Source organism: Akebia trifoliata, chromosome 3 (assembly GCF_017979445.1).
Source record: "Akebia trifoliata isolate Shusen 1 chromosome 3, ASM1797944v1, whole genome shotgun sequence".
Classification (NCBI taxonomy): domain Eukaryota; kingdom Viridiplantae; phylum Streptophyta; class Magnoliopsida; order Ranunculales; family Lardizabalaceae; genus Akebia; species Akebia trifoliata.
In genome coordinates this window covers 55,638,610-55,647,692 of record NC_141377.1, presented here as the reverse complement: position 1 = coordinate 55,647,692, position 9,083 = coordinate 55,638,610, and the positions used below count along the sequence as shown (strand labels likewise).

General features: G+C 33.3%; 1 pseudogene across 1 annotated transcript; it reads left to right on the top strand.

Annotated features, from left to right (window-relative positions):
* Nucleotides 1-4,757: 4,757 nt before the first annotated feature.
* On the top strand, nt 4,758-8,635 carry LOC147408138 (ankyrin repeat-containing protein BDA1-like; annotated as a pseudogene). The gene is made up of 3 exons (XR_015175725.1): nt 4,758-5,351; nt 6,815-6,973; nt 7,927-8,635. The product of XR_015175725.1 is annotated as an ankyrin repeat-containing protein BDA1-like (transcript).
* The last annotated feature ends 448 nt before the right edge of the window (nt 8,636-9,083 follow it).

The following is a 9,083-nucleotide window of genomic DNA, read 5'->3' as shown; positions in this document are numbered from 1 at the left end:
CCTTACCTCTATAATGATTTTCAAATTTCTTAAATGAGTCGTGATGAATCTTTTGATGCGTGGTTGATGTGGCTGGAGGACATAATCATAAATCTTTTTCTTCAGAATACACAAGAGAAAGATACACAATTTTGTGCCCTTAACACATCAGTCACGTACCAAAAATCATGCATTTGTTATTATTCTTCTTAAATATTCTTACTAGTAGTGATAGTCTTTCTGTGTACATGCAATCAGTGTGGATTCGACATGAACCCTCCAATAAACACAAAAGATCTTTATGCGATAGGATTGGGTAAGGGGCGGTGCATGATTAGGCTGATTTCAACTTAAATATTTTGAATAATTAAAATTATAAATTAAACAAGATACCAAATGAAAGAATAAATGTTCTTAATGAATCCAAACAAACCAACCACTTTGATGAATTTAATTTGGAAGTTTTCTTTGGTGATTTCATTTATAGGAAAAGAGTATTTTTTTAATGGTTAAATCTTAATGATACATATTTAATATTATTATTTTTATGAAAACAAGGGAAAATATTTTGAAAAAGTAACACTAAACAAGCTGATATTTGATATCTGAACCCACTAAGGAGACAACCAAAGGGAACAATTCACCAATCAAGCTGATTTCCATTTTTCAAAGCATTCATAGATCAGTGGGCCCAAAGAGTCCAAAAGACGAAGGAATTACGTAAACGTTAACATCTGACGTACTGAATCCTTATCATCTATACGAGTAAAAAGACATGGTTTGACGTGCATATAGGGCTGTCAACGGATAGCTATCCGATCGGATACTGCTATATCCGAATTCGAATCCGAAAAAAAAAATACTATCCGAATTCGAATTCGAATCCGATCGGATATCCCTAACAAACATTCGAATTCGAATTCGAAAAATATATCGGATATCCGATAATATTCGATCCGATCGGAGTTTGTATAGTCGAAATCCACAGATTTCATCTGAAAACTCCGGCGGGTTCAAATCGTAGAGAGAGAGAGAGAGAGAGAGAGAGAGAGAGAGAGAGAGAATATATACCTGGATGCTCGCCGACCGGAGTAGTCATGTCGGAGTTCGCATATTTGAAGTGAAACCCATCACGCCGATTGATTAGATCGGAGAGAGAGAGAGAGAGAGAGAGAGAGAGAGAGAGAGAGAGAGAATACCTAATGCTCGCCGACCCGAAAAAACCGTAGTCACGGAGTTCGATCGAAACGGAAACCCACCATTAACGTCCTCTGTTGTTTGGGTTGAAGGTGGGTTCGTTTGAGAAGATAAAGATGTGAAAACAGGTTTTGTTATATGACACGAATATATAACACCATATATTTGTAGATATAAAGTTTTGTTATAAAACAGAAATACATAATATATGTATTATTTTCGGAGCGGATATTATCGAATCGGATATCGCAATATCCGAATTCGTATCTGAAACTCATTCGAATGTAAAAATGGCATCCGAATTCGAATCCGATATCCGAAAATTTCGGATAATATCCGATTTTTCGAATTCGGATTCGGATTTCGGCTATCCATTGACACCCCTACGTGCATATCGTGACGTCACCGAAGTGTCGAACGCAGTGTCGGTGAAAGCCACTGTATCATGTTCTAAAAGTCGCTCTATGTGCACACAAAGAGATGGTTAATTGCACCCACCTCAAGCACGTTTTGGAATTTGGAGTGGAATGGAATATTTAGAAGTAAGTGGGTGCAATTAGCCTAAAGGTGTGTGCAAATAGAGCGGCCTAGACTCAGTCGTTGTCTGATACGCATTAAAGATTCGTAGGAAGTCACCATCGTTTTCCAAAAGGAAAAACTCAGTGGTGGTGAAAGATTCTATTTTGATTGGATGGGTTAAAGATTTCCGTACAACTTTGTCTTTTTATCAAAAGCTATAAATTATTGGACACAATTTTTAGAGTGATTTAAACATACCCCTCATGTTTTGACAAATATAAGGGACACCCCTTTATTTTCAAACTGATGATATATGCCTACCTTGATCTCAGTCTTCAGTAATAGATTAATGAAAATGACTAAAATGCTCTTGCTTCAATCTCTAGTAAAAAATCTTTGGCTTTTCTAACCTAAAGCAACCATCGTCAAGCTCTTTAACATTTACGATAAATTATTTTCAATGTATTATGCATTTTCTTCAATCCATCATCTTCAACCTAGCCTCTACTCATCATGGAAAATCCTATATTTTTTCTACATAAAATTTCATTATTTAGTATTTTTCTAAAATGTTTTCTTCCCAAATTAATCATTTTCAAGATCTTCAACTTCAATAGTAAATTATTTTTAATCATTTAACCTTATCTTCAATCCATCATTTTTAACCTTACTTTTCAATCCTTTGTCTAAAACCCAAGGTGTTTTTTAATCCAAATTTTCATCATTTTTTAAGTTCTTTAAAAATCAGATCTTGCCTTCAAGTTTTAAGATTGAAGTAAGTAAAAAATTAAGGTTAAATATAAGAAAAGTAAATAATCAAAAGGTTGAGAAAGGATGATTTTGAGAAGAAAAATCAAGGATTTTTTTGTTAGAGGTTTAATAAAAAGGCATTTAGGTTATTTTCAACTAGCTTAGCTGTTACACAAGATTTTTGTCAGGGTGGGCTGGAACTCATAACTCAGTTGGTTTGACACATTGCAAATCAATTTTGAAGTTGCTACTTTAAGTTTAGCTAATCCATCCAAAAAAGGAAAAATATTAGGGTAAAGGTGGGCATATCGCCAACTTGAAAACACAAGGGTATCTCAAATATTCACCAAAACAAGGAGGGGGTACTTCTAAATCACCCTAAATTTTAAATTATTTGATAGTTGACAAGCCTTAATAAGTTAGTAAGGATTTCACCCTTATTAAGGGTCCTTGGGTTCAACTTGTGGCATCCAAAAACATGATCTATGCTTCAAAGTTGTAGTGAACAAAATTTTATGAACTTGAAGAAAAAAAAATTCCAATATATATATAGGGTCAGGTTCGGCAGCCAACATTATGGAGCCAACACGTTTCTCTTATGTGGCTTAAAAGTTTTGGATTGAGCTGATTTTTGGCGAAAATGATCTCTATGGTGAGGAGATCATCCTCACCAAAAATCAACTGAATCTGAAACTTCTAAGTCCATAAAAATTAATTTAAAATTGTGAACTATCGAATTTTTATCGAAAATTTGTAAATCAGTTTTGATGAACTTAGAAATTTCAGAATAGACTGGTGTTTGGTGAGGATGATCTCCTCACCATAGAGATCATCCTCACAAAAAATCAGTTCAATCTGAAATTTTTTAGCCACACAGGACAAACATGTTGGCTCTCTAATGTTGACTGTCAAACACCACCCATATATATATATATTTCACCGTTGAATTTTAATTTTAAGTTTAGGGATTAGTTGGAAGTTTGATAGCCATCCATTTTCAAAACCTACGATCAAGCTCAAAATATATATTGAATATGGGATTTTCCATGAAATCTAGAGGGTTGCAATGTTGGGTTGCTAATGCAGTAATCCATTTGAGCAAAACAACCCTAGTAAGGCTTAAAATCGCACTAAGTTGTAAGGAAAATGTTTTTCTATTTGATATACCATTGCTTTCAAGCTGGTTATATATCCTTTTAAACACCCAATAATCCTTGATGTTTGTTTTTCCAAAAACCTCTTGGATAGAATTTTACACTCATTTTCAACTTTAAAATGAATTTTGTTGAACTTTCCAATCTTAAGAATAAGTTGATTTTCAAAAATAATAAAATTTTGGATGAAAATATCAAGGGTTTTCTACTATTAAGTTAAGTTGAAAACGATGGAATGAAGGTTAGGTTGGATCATTTAAAAATATTTTACCATAGTGGTTCAAAGGGGATATGATGATATATTTCGAGAGTTGCCATTCGCACTCCAACTTTTACTTATTACACCCCACTTTCTTAAATTATTTATGACACCTCAATTAAAGATTAAAACACACTCTTCAAACATTACAAAGATTTGGCTAAAATTATAATCTTTACATTACAAAGCATTGCAACACTCGTTCAAACAATTCTGATTATTGTTTAAAATTATGATTAGGCTCATATAAAATCCTAAACCTAAAAAATAAAAAACTAACCAAAAAAAAAAAGAGATTTTTTATTGGCACCCCAACATTTACTTGTTATCAATCATTAACTTCTTTGGTTTATTTTTAATTGGGGTGTAATAAGTAAATGTTGGAGGTGCCAATGGCAACTATTTAGATTTTTCAGTCCAAAAATGTGTTTTGGGTAGTGGTAGAAGATGAGGGCATTTAGGTAATTTTCATTAGTCTAAAAAAGAAGACTAGCTAGGGTATAGTGGGCATGTCATAAGTCTGAAAATACAGGGGGTGTCTCAAATATTCATCAAACCATGGTGGGGTATGTAAAATGAACCAAAGGTTTAAAGTTATCCAAAACAACAATACTAAAATAAAAAGTTTCTTTATTCAAAAGTTAGAAACATGGTGGAAACTTACTTCAGCTTTATTGAGAGAAACCTTAATGATGATTCTTTGTAAGTGCTTCTATTGCACACCAACTTTTGATAACGCCACCCTCAATATGTGCAAGTGATTTAACTATGAATTGGGATGGCGTTATCAAAATTTAGTGTGGTAATAGAATCTCTTCTTCTTTATTTATTTATCGGTTGGATTGGAAGAAACCATTGGTGGATGTAAAAGAAAATCAACCACGCAAACTCATCATAATTAATTAGTTATGGAGAAGAGGCTGATAGAAGCAGCTGAAGCAGGAGATATAGATGCTTTGTATTTGTTAATTAAGAAAGATCCATTTATTCTTGAAAAGGTTGATAAAATTCCATTCGTCCATACTCCTCTACACATAGCTGTATTGTTCGGAAACACCCGATTTGCCATGGAGATTTTAAGGTTGATGCCTTCATTTAGTAGAAAACTAAACCAAGATGGGTTTAGTCCAATTCACTTGGCTTCAACTAAAGGGAATGTTATAATGGTAAGAAAACTCATAGATTTTGATAGAGAACTTTGTTTTCTTAAAGGTAGAGAGTCGAGAAATCCTCTTCATTGTGCTGCTATTGCAGGAAAAGTTCATGTTATTGATGAATTATTTTCATCAAATCGTGAAAACTTAGGTCTACTTGGAGAATTAACAGTTGGTGATGAAACAGCTCTTCATCTGGCTGTGAAAAACAAACAGTTGGAAGCCTTTAATGTTATATTGGGATGGATAGAAGAGTTCAATAAGATGGCCTTATTGAAGTTGAAGGACGAAGAAGGAAATACTATCTTGCACCTGGCCACATCCACAAATCAAGATCAGGCAAGTTTTTATTTTTAATTTTGCACCATAATTATATAAGAGAATGGGTTCAACCAGACCTTATAGGCTTGGGCTTTAAAGTTTAAAATCATAATTCATAATAACTGCTAGAGATTTTTTATTTATTTTTTATTTATTTATGAAGAAGTCAATACGGAATTTTATATAATCGATCAATTTCACAACACCTAAGGTGGGTATATTCGGAAATTGGAGATCACCTTTATATGAGCGATAATTATTTCCTAACCACCATGCGTCTACCAAATATATAAGTTCTCATCTACCTTAGAAATTCTCAATTGTGGACTTATTTCTCTTTATATCGCACTTACAAGATTCACAATTACGTATTTGGTTGGTTACAGTTTTCATGGAAGTGCTTGGGGTCTTGAAGTTGTATGGTGTTTAGAGAAAAATTACTTTCCGAGAATTTTAGTTATTTGCTTAAAATATTTTGAATATTTAGTCCTAACATGTAATACACGGCATCTTCTTTGGGATTAAAAGTGGAAAAAAATAAAGTTAAGAGGTATTATTAAAAAAATTTGAGGTTAAAGATGAAATATGAAAAACAATAAAGTGAGTTGAGGAATAAAAAGAAAACATAATAAAATTAAAGGAGTGAAAAAATAAGATAATAAAGTGAGTTTCACAAAAATTATAGTGTGATGGACTATTTATCCTACTTGGATAGAAGTTTGTTCTCCCACAAAAATTGTATTTTGTTATATAGATGGGCATTTTAATAAAAAAAAATCTAATTTTATTTCTTGGAATTCTCACAAAAGCCAAAGATCTAAAAATGGGTTTAATTAGCTTCCACTTTGGGGATGTTTTTGGATCATGACTTTTGTGAGAATTCAAAAGTCCAGTGCACGCTAAAACTTTATTTTAAAGTCAAAACAGTTTTCTTGGGATAGGAAGCTAAACCCTAAACAAAGTAGAGAGAGGAGCTGGTTTAAATTCTAGTATTATTGTTTGGGCTTGGGCTTGGGCTTGGTCTTCAAGAGACAAAATCTAAAGGGACTTTCTCGATTGGGTCCATACAGGGTTTGTGGGCAGCGGCCAGGATAATTTTATCTAGGTATATATATTCTTTAATTTTGGGTAAAGTCAATCAATGTTTTTTGTTTTTTTTGTTTTTTTTTTTTTTTTTTTTGGGAGGGGGGGGAAGGAAGAAACGTTGTTTCTGTTCTAGTTTGCTAGAGATCTCTTGAACTATAACTTTGAAGAATATAATGATTAGATTTCGATTTGGTCTGTGGATGTAGGTACATTTCTGAATCAAGTAAATCCTTGTGTTCGTGTGTGATTATCTTTTTTTACTATTTTTTTTTTCACACGAGGGAGATAAATATGTACTTTTAATAATCAATTTAAATTGTTGGCCCTTGAATGTACCCACATACTCAAGCCATTAATGGTGGTATGTATGGTTTTGTATGCTGAAATCTTTGCAGGTTGTGGAAACGTTAGTTAAGATCAATAACAGTTCTTTCCCATTGGACATAAATGCGAAGAATGCAAGTGGGCTGACTGCTCTAGACATATTACAACAACTTCCAAGGGAATTGGACACTTGGGAAATTCGAAAGATGCTTCGCAGAGCCAACCTTTCCTAGGCAGCTTTATGGTTTATTATCTCTAGGTATCGTTATTAGTATAGTTTATGATGTACATATAATATGATACATAAGATACATTGAATCATACTCAGTGTATTTCATTAATAATGGCAAGTTATAATGTATTGAAGCTTGAGGTAGAGGTTTGGAAATATGTTTTGAAGGTTAGTTTGTGAAGTTGTAATGATATCTAATCATCAATAAAATATATTTCTTCAACATATATCATTTCAATCATCAAAATGGGATTACTTAGATATACCAACACTGTTGTATTTGTCTCACCATGATTTTTGAGATTTATAACCCTGGCCCATGATCTATTTTCCGATCGCTTGGACATTAAATACCATACTATTTAACCAATTTTTATTCTAGTAAATAACAAATTTCAAACTAAGTAGTGACTGTTATTTTGCAAGTAATAGGTACTATTTGCTTACCATTATTTATGTTTGAAATTCAAATTTTCAAATTAAATTTACCCTTAAGTTTGAAATATATTTTTACAAATGTATTTTTAATATTATTATTGATTTTCTTTCATAGAAATCATCCTCACAAAAAATCAACTCAATCCTAAACTTTTAACCCATGTTTTAAAAAATAATTGTTTTTACATATGTTTTTACTTATATCCTTTGAACGCTCTAAAAATATATATATAAAGGGGAGCGTTCCGCAGACAATCATAGGGGAACAACGTTGGAGACAATTTGTCCTGTATGACTTAAAAATTTCAAATTAGGCTGATTTTTTGGGAGGATGATTTCCTCTCCAATTCAATCCGGAATTCTTAAGTCATACAGGACAAATTTTTTCTCCCAACTTTCTCCCCCTAAGATTGTTTGCCGAACGCTACCCATATATAAAATTCTGAATTAATTGCAGGTCGTGGCAGATTTGGTAAACATCAATAATAATTTTTTCCCATTGAGCATGCACAGGGAGAATGCGAGTGGGTTAACAGCTTTAACCATATCACAGCAGCAACTTGTATCACAAGTGAATTGGACAACACTAGGCAAATTGAACAGATGCTTCATAAGCAATGCCGTCATACCTCTCCAATATCAATTGCTATGTACAAATACCAGAAAATCCTAACCGAGAGTTCAGTGGCAGTAAGAAAACTTCCAATCGATGTTCGCAATGCATTACTGGTGGTTTTCGTACTGATTGCAACAGTGACATATCAAGCTGCACTCTACCTCCAGGTGGTGTTTGGCAAGATACTAAACCACCAACAATTATTAACAATAGCACCAACCCCATTAAAGAACGACACCACTTTGCCGGGCAAGTAATTCTCGACTCATACTTATACACTACCTTCATATATTTAAACTCTATGGGGTTTTTTTTATATCTGTTTATATAATTGCAGTCCTCACCCTTGGGTTACCTTTCCAGTTCTATGTACCATGCTTACTATTTTCAATGATGTCTACTTATTTAGGGTCTATAATTGTTATCTTGCCCAGAGGAGAAGACAATGTCCTCCATTTAAAAGTTATTGCTCCCATTATTCCTGTTATCACTTGCTATGTTTCGTTCACCTTTTAGTTGTTTGTAACCCCTTTCCTACTAACTCATCCTAAGGTCCTAGTGTATAATTCCCAAGTAGAGATCATCTATTAATTTGCACCTCTCAACTCAACATTAATGTTATCTGTCTTATTTTAAATTTTATGTGTTAGACCTTACATCAATTCAAAGAATTAAGGAGTAAGTTAATGTTTCTTTTTCTTTCGTGAGATATTTACTTTTATCGGGGCTGACCTATCTGTTGCAATTTTATTTCAGAAATTCCCTTACTTTATTGTGTTAATGACTTTATGAATTCTAACTTAGAAATCTTACTAAGGGTAGTTATCTTGGGCTTATCCGAACTCAATCTGATTTTATAATATCAAACTCGGATTGAGCTTGTGTTAGTGAGCTTAGGCCCGATGGTCGGTTTAGTTGAGCTCCTATCTGCTACTTGAGCCTGTGTTTGTCCTCCAACCCGCCCAAGTTGCAGCCCTAATCGTTTGTTCATTTCGAATGTATGATAGCTATTTTGGTGCATGTGGCTGGTCGCAACTTGGATTTGCTAGATAAA